Source organism: Athene cunicularia (assembly GCF_003259725.1).
Source record: "Athene cunicularia isolate RWA chromosome 7 unlocalized genomic scaffold, athCun1 chr7_part1, whole genome shotgun sequence".
Taxonomy (NCBI): domain Eukaryota; kingdom Metazoa; phylum Chordata; class Aves; order Strigiformes; family Strigidae; genus Athene; species Athene cunicularia.
The window spans coordinates 381,906-397,684 of record NW_020799107.1 but is presented as its reverse complement, the minus strand read 5'-3'; positions in this window follow the sequence as shown (position 1 = coordinate 397,684).

Genomic DNA, 15,779 nt, shown 5'->3' with positions numbered 1-15,779 from the left:
CCCCCCCCCCCCCCCCTTTATTTTAAAACTAGAGATCAAGCAGCATGGCTTCTAACTAAGGATCAAGGTGGAGACTGCAGATGAAACTAAAGGCACTCAAATTAAAAGTAGATGATGCTGCAGACACTAATCAGAAGTTGTCATTGCATCAGTGGGCACAGCAATGTCTGCAGTGACTTGGTGAGGAGAGTGTACTTTTTACAACTAAGGTCTGACCATCCCGTTGTTACAATCAAGCCATAAGAGTCTAATGACCACAAGCATTAACATACCAGCTCCGTGTAGATACTAAGCTGTACATACCAGTGGTACCTGGCACAGTTCATGCAATGTGGAAAGCCTCTTTACAGTCTCCCAGTTACAGGAGACATCCCTAAAGACCACAAGGAAATGTCCCCAGGAGGACATGAAGCACAGACTGGGGTCAGCAGCAGGACGAGGAGCAGTACTCAACCTAAACCACTGGCGTGTTTTTCCTCATGCTTGCCTCTCTCCAGCCCTTTTTTTGCTCATGTAGCAGCCGAGATGCCATGTACATGCACCGAGCTCCTGATGTGCGAGCGCTCGGTACCACAGCCATGGCAGCGGGGCCACTGCCCGTGCCACCGGCCGGCCGCCTGCACGGAGCTGCAAACCCGCGGTGCAGAGCTGCATAGGGGCTCATTCCCTGGCACCAGGGTGGGTGGAGGTGAAGTGTCCGACTCCTCTTCTCTGCTCTCTGCCAGCCACTTGCTTCGCAAAAATTAAGCAGTGAAGTAGCTGTAGCAGCAAGGTCGGATAGTGCCTCACCCCAAACCTGCTCAGGCTATTGAAGACTGTCTCACTGACTCTGGGAGCTCTGGGACAGGCCGGTAACAGCAGTCCGTAACAGCATCAAAATATTCCCATGGGCTCACAGAGCTGCAGTTCCTGTCAGCAGCCACCTTTGGCCTCACACCAGTGAGGGGAAGGTGCATCGGCTTTCTGCTCCTGCAGAAAACCACCTGCCTGCACTCATGAGGTTTTCCCACCACTTCTCATGAAAGGCTCTTCTGAATACCTTTACTATCATCACTACAGCTTGTCTTAACTTGCTGTAACACAGACCAGCTTAACTTTATAGTGCTGCTTTTTATAGAGGAGCATTTATTTCTTGTACCAACTCTCAAGGATGTTTTATCTGTTTTATATCCCATTGAATCCTCTGTGAAACTGCACTAGTTTACAATAATTTTATTACTTTATTAATTAAACGTTTTCCAACAAGCTAGCTATGGCATTTCTTATCATCAAGGGTTCCATTAGTTTTTAATGGTGTGAGACAAAATTACCATTTATCCACATGCAATTTAAGAAGCATCATTAACACAGAGAAAGCACCAGGTGGGATTTCTAATAGTTACTGTTTCTCATTTTTGTTTTTATTTAAAAGGAATAACTGGTTTTGAGGTTTTTGCTGCAAGGTTGCCAAATCCTCACTTTGTTTTTTATGTTCAAGATAATTTAAAATAATGTTCTTCTATCTCCTAAGGCTCTTCTCAACACTATTTCACTTATCAGCACATTGCTTGGTTCGTACGCAGTGTCTCGGTGCAGCCGGGTGAGTGTGTTGTCTGCACAGTAATCACCAAGAACAAAGACTCATCTGCACGGTCAGTGAGCAGGGGGTGTGTGTGCGAGTGTGCCTGCACACACGTGTGTGCCTGAGACACTGCCTGGGTTTGCAGGGGCGCGGGCAGGAGGTAGACGAGCCGGGGTGACCCCCAAACCCCCTGCAGCTACCACTTTGCGCGGCTCAGGGCCTGGAGGCTCTGGGTGCGGGGTCCTGCGGAGCCCGTTCCAAGCACAGGAGACCAGGTGATGCTCCTCAGCCACGCTCACCCATGGCATCCCAGACCAGCATTCAGGAGTAGGCAACCTGACTTTTTAAAGTTCTTGAGAAACTTTGATGCAGACCCTCTGAACATGCAAAAGACAATGGAAAACCCATGACTGTAGTAAATATTTACCTTAAATGAATTGGGAATAATTAAATGGCAACTTAATTACTATATTCTAGTCAATTATGCTGACTGTTGACTAATTGCTGACTCAGTCCATTTACATGTTAATAAATGTCTGTGTTTAAGGTCCTTCTTGGTTAATTTTCTAAGTTTAGCAATATGAAGTGGAGTTGCTGGACATTTTTTTTTTTCCCCCATGAACTCATTGCTTTTGCTTAACTCTGTGACCTCCTGCTGCCATGCATGGATGCGGGCGGCACAGGCCAGACCTGCTGGTGGCCGTGGGGCACATGGTGGGGTCCGAGCTGGGGCCTCGCTGCTGAGACGCAGCGCGAGGGTCCAGATGGTGCACGATCCTGCGAACCGCTGAGCGCGAAGCGCGCGGGAGGGTGTTAGGGATATTTAGTGGGATGTGTTTGACAAGGTGTTTCCTTATTTAAAGGGGAGGGGAGGAAAAGGCAGATGGTGTGGCTGTTTCTAATGACATTCCCTGGCTGGGTTTTTTAACAGCAGACATAAGAGGGGCACAGGCACCTGACGCGCCTGTCTGCTCGGCTGCTGGGAGGGAAGGGGATGCTGACAAAACAGGTCCCGCCGCCTTCCCTGTTACCTGTTCTACCTATTTATTTTATTTGCCAGGGTGCTCGGTGAGGCTGATGGAGGGCTCTTCCCAGGGCTGGTGTCCCCATCGCCACTAGTCCCTGCCCTGTTGCTGTGTTCACCACACTGCTCTGCCCCGGCACCAACTGTATGGCTTGGGGGAAGGAAATAGCTCTCTTTCCCGGAAACTCACCATCCCTGCTTTCCTTCCCTGCACCTCTCTCCCTCTGGCTTCATCCTGTCACCCTCCCCTGCCACCTCGGCCCTCTGCTTGCCCAGGTGGCTGTGCCATCACCGCCGGCTCTGTGCTGGTCTGTGCCAGTGCTGCCTGCCCCACAGCCACCCAGAAACACCTGGGGCCATGATCTGGATAGGAGGGGGGGGGTTACAAATGATGTTTTCCTCTCAGAGGTTTTTAAGCACGCTACAATCACAAGCAGCCTGAAATTGTTTTATGGTTAAGAGCATCTATTAAAATAGAAACAAATTTTGCATTTCCTAAACGGGCAGATAATTGTTCCACAACAAAAAGAGCAAATATGTGCACGGGGGCGGCCTCTGCCTTAAATGCACGCTGAACTGAACTTCTGGTCAGATAAATTTCTAATTAATTTGGTTGTGCAAGACATGGAACAAAATCTCTGATTATATATTAGAGCAAGAGGTGCAAAAATATCTTCCTGCATGCTCCTACCTTATCCTGCTTCTTGCCTGCAAAGGGGCTCTGGGGTGGCTGTCCTGGGGGCAATGTCACTGCAAGCCCTGGCAGGAGCCACCGATGTACCCTGACTCCCTGCAGCAGCTCCTCATGGTGGGACAGACCTTGCCACCCCCACGCCAGCCTGTGGCCAGGGACCCCACGTCTGGGCCGGCGGCCGGCTGGGTGGGTTTGGAAGCGGTGCCAGGCGGGCGGGTGCCGGCGGGCAGCGCAGAGCTGTGGCTGACACTTTATGCTAATGGCCCAGTCATTATTTATTCCTTTGGAATTCATTACAATCACATTATTTGGGATCGGCTCATTTAACGTCACGAATGCATCCATAGGATTTTTTTATTGTGACCTAATTAATAATGAATGATTCTATTTTAAAGTGCTGCCATACGCTGGATTTTAAGGCAGACTTAAGAGTTACAGCAAACAGTGCTAAGTGGATTGGTTGATCCTTGCAGTCCAGTGAGAAACATGCAAGAAAGTGCTGCCAGCGTGGCCGTGATCCCTGACAGGCACTGGCCGTGCTGGCAGAGGCCGGGCACAGCGCTGTTGCCAGCACAGCATGGCACGGCACGGCACACTTGCGGCCAGCAGTCCTAAGACCAGGCATCTTGCGCAGCTGCAGCTCCAGATTTCTCCCTATTCAGAGTAAATTTTTTTAATGACAGCAGCTTGGAGCTGACCCTTCTACTGAAACCAAAGTTCAGTACTGACCTTGTCTAAAGCAAGAAAAAACTTCAACATTCTGGGAAAATTCTGTCTCAGTTTTCATTGACCAACAATCTTTGGGTATTGTAAATCTGTGCAGGAGGAGAAAATCTTCACTGACAGAAATCTTGTTTTACTTAAAAGTAAATATTTTCTTTGAACATGGCACTTTCTAAAAAAAAACCTTATCATTTTTCACATGAAATTCCCAGGAATACTTAAAAAGTAATTTTATTTTGAAAGCACTGACGTGACTTTGACTTTTTTTCAGTTTTTTTCCTTCTCATCACAAGAAACATGGCAATACCCAAAAGAATACAGAGACTCTTTTTTTCCAAGAAAGGTCTCACCCAAATCTTTTGCCAAGACCCACTTTTAAGCCACCCCATGCCATCCAGCTGAAAGGCATCAGGCTCCATTTCATACTGATCCCCAGCCTGGGTAAGTAAGTGTGGCCCCACAGCATGAAAGTGGCTTCATCTTTCCCTGCTCAACACCTTCTCATTAAACATGTTCAGCAGAGGGATGTCAATTCACACTGATGTCTGAGTTAAATCCATTCCTGGAGAGCCAGTGGAGGGAAGGCCCTGTCTCCTGCAAACCTGTCCCAGCTGAGCAGATTGATCTGCACCGTATTTTTGGATTTAGATTTTCACAAAGTCACATCATTTAAAATCTCCCTGTGGATCATCGAGCACATTTTACAGGTGTTTGCAAAAGCTTATAAATAGTTACAATGACATAAATAGTATTTTTGTGAATGCAGACCTACTCCCCTGTATCCTGCAAGCACAGCCATTTACATGATGATACTGTAAAGGCTGATGTGGCAATGTTTACTGGGAAAGGGCAGCTTCTGCCCTTCCTCCCCTCCGCAGCATTCAAGGGGGGTTGTTTCCCTGTGGGGTGGCAGGAGCCGGGCATGGCTGAGGCTGTGGCTGCCGCCTTGGTTTGCATGTTCGGTTTGCAGCCAGGAGCCATGGTGTTCCCAGCCCATGCTGGTGGGCGACGGCTCCACTCCCCTGTGTTTCCTATGGAAAGAGTCAAGGGGATTATTCACATGCTAAAATTGATCGCTAAATATTTAGCCAGGCTCTGCCTGAGGTAGCTTAACCTTCTGAAACCAGCGGAAAACCAAAGCTTCTCTCCATGCGTCTCCCTATGGCCTTGAATCCAACACAAAACTCATCAATGAGGTTCATACCTTTGACACAAGCACTGTAGACACCTTTATTTCAGGTTTTTAAGGCTAATCCAATGACCTTGTTTCATTTTGTTGTAATTAATAGTTATAATTCAGGTAATCAACCTGAACCAACAGCTGACAGCAAAAACTGTCTGGTTGTGGATTGTTCTATATATGTTGCTGATGTTGCAACACATTGTGATGTTTCCTTTACATAGTCAATGTTGACATCATGTCTGAGAGCTTGACTCTCCTGCTTGTCTCTGCTGAGAGTTTCAGGTCAGCATAAAACCTTAAATTCTATTTGAATGGCTGCAAGAAAAATGTATGAAGGACTCGCTAACAAAGTCATAGAGTACATTAATACTTCAGTATCAAATTTTCTACAAAAAAGTAACAGCCAAGAAGGACTGTTAGAAATCTGCTCTTGCTCATGATGGGACATTTTAAATAGCAAGGGAAAGGACTCCTCACCCACTCCCCTTGCAAAACTTCCTGATGGTGCCACACCACTTCCCGGTGGGACGTTCTCCTGGGTGAGCAGGACCATGTGCCCATGGCCTTGCTGGCATATGCCACTGCAGGGCTACAACCCAGGGCTGGGCTCCTCCCGTGCATTACTACAGGCTTTAGGTCCTTATGGAGCAAAGTACTTAAGCAAAAGCTCTCTTTAAGCCTACAAGTAAAAGCCTTTTGTGTCATGGTGGAAAACACGTGCTTTTAAGTTATGACACGTCTATGCAGCTTGCTACGTTTGGCCATACGATATCTCTTTTCAGGTATAATCCACTTAGGACAGTCTCACAGGAATATTTAAATGTAGATGGCATGGGTGTCCCTGGGGCACGGCAATTTCCCAGGAAAGGAGGAATTAATTGAAGGCCTAAACCCTTCCTTCAGCACGCAAAAAGGTAAAATCAATCGTTAGGAGCATCACTGTCATGTTGGTGCACACAGCAGCTGCCTGTTCCCGCCGAGGAGACAGCAATGAGCTGTCTGATAACCCCTACCTCTCAGGGACATCGCAAAGCTGAATGCATGTTCACGAGGTACCTTCAAACCCTCAGATGGAAACCACCCACCACAGTCACTAAAGTACTGCTATCACTCTGAGAACATAGATAGTGTCAGAAGCTCATGAGGTCCTCTCCAGCAGGGCCACACTTCACTCGTCTATTTTATTTTTTTTTTCTAAATAAACATAGATAAGCTACTCTGGCTGGCTTATAAAACCACATAACAGACACACGTTTTTGTTAGCAGACAAGTCAAGCAGTAGTCTTCGTTGTTTATATATGTGTACACACATATACATACACAATTCATCACACATACACACATACGTCATACACACACAATTCATTATTTTATCGGAGAGTTACGTGAAGTTGTGTGTGTGTGTGGAGTACACGTGTGTTTTGTTCGCTTGCGTGATCACTGCAGTGAAACCCACATTAAACAAGGAATTGGAGACTGTGTTTCTCTATATGAAATCCAGCTTGATTTTAGAGCAAATACTGCTACAGAAAGCGCTGCCAGAGTCTGCGTTGCACAACTCCAGACAGCATCTTTCATAAAACAATTATATTTTTTCTAGATGTAGTGAAAGCCTTGAAAAAGTTTACTTGATGTCTAACCAAGCAATACTGCATCTTCAAATTTGAAGGAGAGCTCAGAAAGTTAGTTTTTTATTATTCTTCATTTAAGTATTATTTTTTAATTGCAGCGTATTAAACATAAAATCTGGTACAATCTTTAAAAATAAATAGGACCTAACTATAAATGGGCCCTGTTGTGTTTTTATCTTTGACAAGCAAGTAATTGCTTCTCAAATTTATCAGTTTGTTTATGCAAAAACCATTTACCAAGCCTAGCTCAAAAGCATCAATTTCATCATTATCATCTTATTAATTTAGCCAAGCTATAACACAGCTGATTATTCCTGAGTAATATCCTCTGCAGCACATCATGTGTGGCAAAACCATCTGTACAGTACCTATTTAATAAATAAACCCTCGGCTAAATGTCTCTGTTTATTGAGAACTAATGTTTATAGAAAATATAATGGAACTCAATAAATAACTCAGCTTCATCAACCTGCATATGAATCAGTACGAAGAACGCTGACATCATCACCTTTCAAGTACCAGAGAAAGCAAAATTACCCAAAAGAGCTATAGAGTCAATATTAAGGCATTAAAACTGCAATGAAGGCATATTAATGCTTAAAACTTCATTGTTGGCAGTAGAATTGCCACCACGGACATATTTTATAACTCTAAGAATACTTAGGCTTTATGACTGTTTCTTTGTTGAGTGCCTTGCACTTAATGTAGTTTTCCACTTTAAATAAAAAAAACCCTCAAGATCTTAAAAAAAAAAAAAAAAGGGAAAAAGAAAATTGCTGATTCTGAGCATTCATTTTTAAAATAATGCAAACTGCTGATTCCAATTGTTCAGATGGAGGAGAAGGCAAACTTATTTAACTCCATGCTTCCTGAGCTCCTGGCAGCAGGCACAGGGTGTGCTGAGGTGAAGATCGCTTGGCAGCACTGCACAAAGCTCACGGAGCAACCCATGCACAGCTAAAGACGTTATTAATATAATGCCTGGGTTTAGGGGGAAGAAGAATGAATTGAGTTGCCGCGGATATTGGGATACTTATTGATCGCTGGCTGTTCCTACATAGGCAGCTCTCACTAGTTTATTTGATTTGGTGCTTTACAACTGCTTCTCTGCCACAAATCAGGCATTTAAACTGTACCTCTTATACCATCAGCAAATAATACTAATTTCTTATAACTCCTTTTCTGGAGCCCTCTGAGATCTGTTCTCTATCTATATTTTGCTGTCTTTACATCTGAGGAATGTCTCTCTGTATGTACAATTTAAGCAAGGGCACTGCCTGGCTGCAGGCACTGGACAGACACTCAACCAGTACCACCTTCTGTAGCACCACCTGAGATATCTCTAATGGGTCGCAATTTCACAGGAGATAGCTTTCCCCTTGACAAACGCAAAGTCCTGGGACATTGCGTCGGTAACACGGTACCTCCAGCTCTCAGTAGGGATCAAGGGCACAGTGCACTTTCTTAAAACTTGTCACAGCACTGTGATTATCGCAGGCACGTCCAGCCTCCTCTGGGGTCCCTTCTGGTAGGAGAAAGCTGATCAGAAAGCCCAAGTGTAAAACACAGAAAACGTATTTCATAATCCACTCATTAGCACACACGTGATGGGAAACACTTAGGGGTGTGAATATTTTTAACACTGTATGTGTTTACATAAAAAATGTGATTTACACAAATCTTCATTTTCTGTGTGGGATAAACTTCCTACATGTATTAACGGTCCATCATGCTTTCAGGGGAGAGACAAAAAAGGGACACTGAGGTCTGGAGAATGGTTTCTACCAGCTTCTTCGCCAGAACAAACTGCAGGTGTCTAAGTGATGTGGGGTGTGGGATCCAATCTTAAGAGGAGAAGTGTTGAGTGGTTTAGTGGTTTAGCGGCCTGTCCACTGGGCAGCTGTGTTGAGTGGGGGGGTGCTGAGGCATTGCTCACACACAGCTTGCTGTGCTGCTTTGCCTCCAGTGTCCAAAATGGTTTGAAGAAAATAAGAAAAAGTGAATTTTTTTGTGCTCCTGAGTTATTAAAAAAATATGCATTTCCAATACTTGAAAAATTTTGACCAGCTAACTAGAGAAACATTCAAGCAATGCACAGGAGATCTCTAAAAACTGCAAATAGAAAAATTTGGGAGGCAGTTTTCCAAATTTTCTCCAAATGGGAGAAAATCTGGGGGAGCTCCCAGCCACCTGTCTCAGCCTGCGAATTGCTACAGCACCCAAGATCCAGCTGTCCCCCGATGCAGGGGCTTGGACCTGAGGTGGCTTCACCCCCCCACTCCCCAGGAATCAGTGCCACGTCCCACTGCAGCTGCCTTTTGTAAATCTTGCATAGAAAGGGTCACTGATTTCTGAGGACCAGTTGGCCCCTCAGCACAAGGGGCAGTGTTAGGCAGCAGAGACAAACCCCAGCAACTTGGCCAACCACCCTCTCAAAGCAGGTCACCTGTAGCACACAAATCCACCTTTCTGAAGGACTTTCAGGCTGGCAGAGGTCAGGAGCATCACCTGTCTGAGCACACTAAGCTCCACTAGTGATAAGGCTGACAAAAAGAAGCTGGGAGCAATCCCACATTAAATCAGCACGTCCGAGCATCTCGGGCACTCGGCAAGTGCCTTGAGTTTTTCCCATTCTCCTCAACTTATGTTGCACATATGCAGCTCTTGTTTGCCTTCCTGAATAAAATAGCAGATCCACAGCGCTTCGCCGCCTAATGAAACTGAACATATTTAGAACATATGTGAGCCCGCTCGTCGCGAAAAGAACCATTTGTGGTTAACGAAGAAAGTATTCATGGTTTCGCTGCTAATTGCAGGGCGGTCTGCATTTTCTTTCTGAGAAAAGAAAAAGGTAGCACCGCAGTTGTAAGCACACAATAGAAGCATGGTGCCTTTTTTTTTTTTTTTTTTTTTTTTTTTTTTTGAGTTTTGATGCTGTTGGATAAGCAAATCGATCCATGGGGCAGGGACATGGACAGGGAGAAAGATACCATTGATAACCCTTATGTGGCTGTACATCAGCTGAAAACCCATATGTTTCTTTTAATTATTACTCATGCTGCACATGAAAAGATAGGATATTTTTCTCGCTCGAAGTCAATGGGAGGTTTGCCATTTATTTTAATCTCGCAGGATCTGTCCGTTGACAGAGCTGGAGACACACAGATCCCAGCGACCCCCATACAGCAGCACTGCCCATCACAGCCTCGTGCCAAGGGCTCTGCCATGGCTCTGGGGCTAGCAGAGCTCTTGCCCTCCTGGCCTCCAAGGTGCTATTTCTTGGCCTTTAAGGTTTGCTGGGAACGCAAACTGCTCATAAGAAATTTCACTAAGGCAATATATTTGGTGATTTACTGAAAATAAGAGGTATTATTTTTAACCACTGCATTTCAACCTACGGCTCTGTGGCAGGCATCACTTTGTGAATTTTGGGGTATTGTATCGACACAATTTTTTCTAGCCAATATGACTTTTTATTTTAATTAATTGAAGTGTCTTATTATACCCTACTCTCAAAATTATCCCTGAACCCTGTCTTCACTTCTAAAGATAAATAACATTTTTTTTTCTTTCTAAAAGAAAATTAAAATGGTGATTAAGATCTCCTTCAGAAGTATAAACTGCTACATATACACATTATGAAATGTGAAGAAATCTTTTGTCACTATCTTTAACAGTTTCAGAAATCCATTATAATCCACGGTTCCAGAATGTATTAGTAAGTGAACGAACTGTTACCAAACGAGCACAGAACTGGTAAGTCCCAAATGAACCCTAAATTAGAAGCGCGTAAACCATCAAGGCACTTGAATAGATCGGCAAGCATTTTAGCATAGAAAAATCAGGATCAAAATATGAGACAAATGCTGCAGGGCAGAATATACAATTTTAAAGGCTTATTCATATGTTATACAGAGAGCTGAGCTGATGTTACACAGTCAGTGCTAATGTATCTGCCTGAGTGGGAGGCTGACAATTTAATTCAGAGAAGGAATTTGGGTTTTGAATGAATTTGCACATGTACGGAGAGCTGCAAGTGCCAAGGAAAATGGTTTCATTTCTAATGAACGAGCGTTTCAGAGTTTAAATAAATTGTTTTGGTGTACCTGGCTGCTGGTGAGATTGTGGTTGCCATAGGGGCACACTTGCCACGTCCCCATACCCTGATGCCACGTTGTGACAGTTGTCCCTGAAAATACAGGGCTGGCGGAGAAAACCGGGGAAAGAGGGCTGCATGAACAATACCCGCTGTTTACATTAATAGCATGCGGCAAGGAGAAGCGTTCAAAGGCAAAGCTAACATTAGTGCCCAGGCAACAATTTCTCAGGGCAGCCTTGCTGCGAGGACAGTAAATTTTCACCTTATTTTTGAGCTGTCAGACTCCTGTAGGCTGCCCATGCTCAGCTCAGTGGGATTCAGACATGGGTGCTGGATCACGCCTTCAGGTGCCAGGCCAGTGCCGGCAAGCTGCGTTCAGTGCAAGGGCAGGAGAGCTGAGGAGCACGCTGCCCGTGCCTTGGCTGAAGCCCTCGGCTTGGCGAGGCCTGCGTGGCATGCGGTAGCCTTGGGACGCTGGTGATGGCGCTTCAGCTGGTTACATGAGCCCTTTGTCAGAGCCATTTGATTTATGGCAGTGAACGCTTTCCTGAAGGGTGCCTGAACCACCAAACTCCTGGCGGCTGCAGGTGACTAAGCTGCGCAGTTCATGGACGTTGGAAAGCAGGGGGAGCAACTGAAATACAAAATGCAGACAAGATATTAATTGTTGCCTCTAATATTTTATGAAGGGGAAAGATTCCCTTTACAGCCACCTGGCTGCTTTTAAAAGGTACCCAAAAGGGATATATTTCTGATTCCATCCTTCCACCCCACTGCTCTGAAAGTCGCGCATTGCTCCGTAGACCAAAACCAAACTAATGCAAATGTCTTCAAATCGGATGCACTTTATTTTATGTTTATAAATAGTGATGTATGGTGCACTATTACTGAGTCCAGGAGTATGCCATGTAGCAACACTGTGGCAAAAGTACACCAGAGTAGAAACAAATTTAGGGCTTGGGCTGGAGTAAGACCACCAACAGGACCCTGCTGTGGGGAACCACCTGGCTGAGGGGAAAACTGGGCTTTCCACCGCCTGCCCTCATGTTTCAGAGGGAAATGAAATACCAACATGTTTGTGCTTGCTTGATACAATAACCTTATAGCAACTGCTAAGGAAGGGAAGGAGATCATCCAAGCGAGATAATTGTAATGAAGCAAGACTGACACAGCAGTCCTCTGACAGTGGAATGTCTTCAACCATCAGCGTGTCCTGCCAGGCTCTCATCCTGCTGTCCCTCGCCCTGACCACTGGCTGAGGGGTTAGGGAGCGCCGCGCCACCATTGTGGCGTGAGTGCTGAAATAGCCTCAGCAAGGCTATTAAGAAACTAAATTACATCCTTGATGTCCACTGGCTTCCAGAGGGCTGGTTTTGTTTACAGGATGGGTAAGTGCCAGTGGACTCAGCACAGCAAGAATAGAAACCCCTCCATTACCGTGAGGCCGGACAGCAGATGGAGGGAAGGTCATGGGCGGGGTTTGTAACCACGGGGCACCCAAATGTTGTCCCGGCCTTCAGGGGCATGCAGGCTTGGCTGGCAACTCCCTGAATGCCCCGCCACAGGGGGAATTTCGGGTGCACTGCTCCCCACTGCTTTGCCACCAAGGCGGTGGCTCAGGGCACCCAGGGGTACAGGTTGCACACAGGGCTGTTGGCACCGGCTGCCACCCGTGCTACAGCAGGCGAGAGACACTCACAGGAAGTCCATGAGGTCAGGAAGCGGTTCCCTGGGCTATTTCAGGTTGGTTATTGCAGGTTATGGCTTCTTCCTCCTTCCACCGTTTGGCTCTAATGTGGTCTGACAGTGAGAGCAGCCAACGGTGAGGAAAGGCTGTGGGGTTACTCTGGGGTCAGGCTCATTCGCAGTGGTAGAGCCACCCAGCATTTCTCTGGGAAGGTCAACAATTGTCACCTTGATGACAAACTGAATGGTGCTTGGCACTGCTTCTGCTGGGGCTGCCTGGACCGATAGGCCCTGCCACTGACTTCCCACTTTCATGGCCACCTCCCAGCAGAGGCTTATGGTTCACCCAGGGCTTGATTAATTCAGCCCCTACGTGCTTCCCAACCAATGTGCTCCCAGCTAATGACAGAAGCAATTATGAGTTCCCAAGGGCCTGACCGTCACACTTCCTTCCAGGCAGCACCCAGCCTGTGGCCATCCAGTTGCCTCAGCACCACGTCTCGCTCTGCCCTCTCCAGCAAACTGCATCAGCACATTACCACACTGATGTCAAGGTAAATGGTTAAAATAGGGAAGAAGTCTTGTCCCAAGAAGGATGCTTGAGAAACTGGACAAGTAACTACCCTCTCATACAACACATCCCCTTGAAGTTTATGAAGTTGTCATCTCTACTATGCTTGTTGCCTTTGCCACCCTGTAGCTCCTGTACTGGTTTCCATCATCGCCTGTTTATCTCGTAATTTCCCACAGGGCACTGTATGAAAGGGAGTGGATGGCATTGTTTTGGAGAAATCATTCACTAAATAAGGAAATGAGATTAGTCTGATACCAACTGCCTTTGGTAAACGCATGCTACATTTTATTGCATTTACATTTACCCTTCAACACTATTTCTGGAAAAACATCTGTGTTATTCAGGCATGGATCTTTTGCTCTCTGACGCCCGGCATATAGGCTGAGCTCTGCAAGGTGTGCATGCCGCTGATGCCAGCATGGATGTGGAGACAGCTGCCTCTGCGTGGTGCCACCCATTAGCTCTCACTCCCTGCCTCCACTCCTGCCTGCAGCACCACCATCTCCAGGGAAAACGGAGGCAATTATTTTGGGGCCACTCCAAAATTAGCTTTAATCCTTGGTGCATTGTGCCCTCACTTTTCCCCCCTTTGTTTTCTTCTTCTTCATTCTGATAAACAATTGTTTGTGGTTTGTTTTCATTTCCTTTGCAAGGTCTACCGCAGCTGCTGCAGGAGAAGCTACTCTTGCTCTTTGCATGATGCTCTGTAAAAGACAATAGCTCTCAAATGTGGAGTGAGCCAAAAGAGCTTTATTTCTGCGGTGCCTCAGTAATAATGCACACACTGTCCTCTGCAAATAAGAAAATAATGTCATTGCCAGGTTAACTGTTGCTTCAGAAATACAGAATCCCTGTTCCTAGAGGCAGTTGTTCTCTGTTTGATTGAGGAGCACACAGGTTGCTGTGGCAAATCAAATTAAAGCGCTGAGCTGCAGCTTTGCCAGAGAGCTCCAGTGGTGAGGGGGCCAGCCCTTCTCCCATCCAGCCCCAGCCGGGGCAGGGGATCTACCATTAGCTCCCTCTTCCCAGCAGGCATTTGGGATGCCCAGGCTGAGAAGGGGCTGCACCACAGCCCAGCTATCTGGGACGCCTTACAGACCAGTGCCACAGAACTGCAGTAAGGGCGGTACAGTTTGACCCACAATTACCCATTTGGGTTCTACCCCATTGGCAAAACTTTACATTTCCGTGGAAAACAATAGGCTTCTCTGCTTGCCAAAAGTAGAAATCATTCCTATTGAAAGGCACTTGACAGGAACGTAAATAAATAAAGATACATTGGAACAGAAACACTGGAGGAAGGTTAATTTCTGAAATCTGTAAATCGGATGTCAGATTAGATTTGTGAAAGAGTGAAGAACATAAACAAGTAGATGAGAAGACTGTGATTAATGAAAAGGAATTAACTATGTAAGAAGGGCTTTTGCAATCTGAAAGCTAAAACCAGGAGAGCAGGGTGCTCTTGGCGGAGCAGCCAGGTGGGAACCAAGGGTGGTCAGGGGCCAGGCCCGCTCTTGCCCTTCCCTCTGGGGACAGAGGAGCTGCGCCAGGTGCCATGCCAGGCTCGCGCCTGGCCACGGGAGGACTGCTGGCTACTAGAGTGGGTGGCCGACACCTGACTGGGGGGGGTCCCCTTCCAGCCCCCCCCCTTCCCTAGCACCAGCCACTCACCAACATGGCCAGCCCTTCACAGCTTGAGCCCTGGCTCACACCAGAGCGGCACAGCCACAGCCACAAAGAAATGAAGTGTCCCTCACTACAGGAAGGTGCTTAAAAAATATAATCTAAACCATTAACCCTTAAAAAAGAATAAAAATTGCCCTGACCCTATCCCCCTGTGCAGGCATCCCCTCTCCCCTGTGGCCCCAGGTGCTTTGGTGCAAGGCAGAGCAGCCTCCGGGCTGCTTCCCATGCTATGCCCCCAGCGCAGCATGGGGGGCTTTGCCTGGCCGGTGCTGCCTGAGCCCCCTGGCACGGGCCACGGGCTGACGCCACTGGGATACGGCACAGCTTGGCTGCACCGCACCCACCGACTGGGGCAGGACCTGTGCCTCCCTGCAATTGGGCTTCCCCCGTCCCGTGGCTATAATTAGATTTCTCAGTCTTAATACGTTGAACTAAACACCTACCCCTGGGAGGGGAGGAAAAGAGCATGCTGTATTTTTTTTTCCTCTACAAGTAAGCAATTTGTTGCATGCTGTAATTTGTCTGCATGCTGTCCTTTTTTTTGGGACACATGTAATTTTGCTTTGATGAATGACACACATTAGTGATAGCCCTCCTTGCCGGCCGGGCTGGGGAAGGAGGCAGTGACAGCCCGCAGGACGCTTACAAAGAAACTTTGTCAGCAACCGCAGGAGCAACAGCCTTTCCAAAGAAAACAAGGCAGGAGAAGGGGGTTATGGAGGGACTGTGCTGGTGGCAGGTTAACAGCGATGCTCTGCAGATGGGGAAGGCCGAAGGAGAGCAGAATCCCAGCACGTTACAGTTTTGATGGGATGGGATTTACCTCACAGCCTCCACTTTTATGCCGGCAGGGGGGTGCGGAGGGAGTGGGGTCTCGGCAGAGGCAGGCTGCAGCCAGGGAGGGGGTGTCGGGGGGGA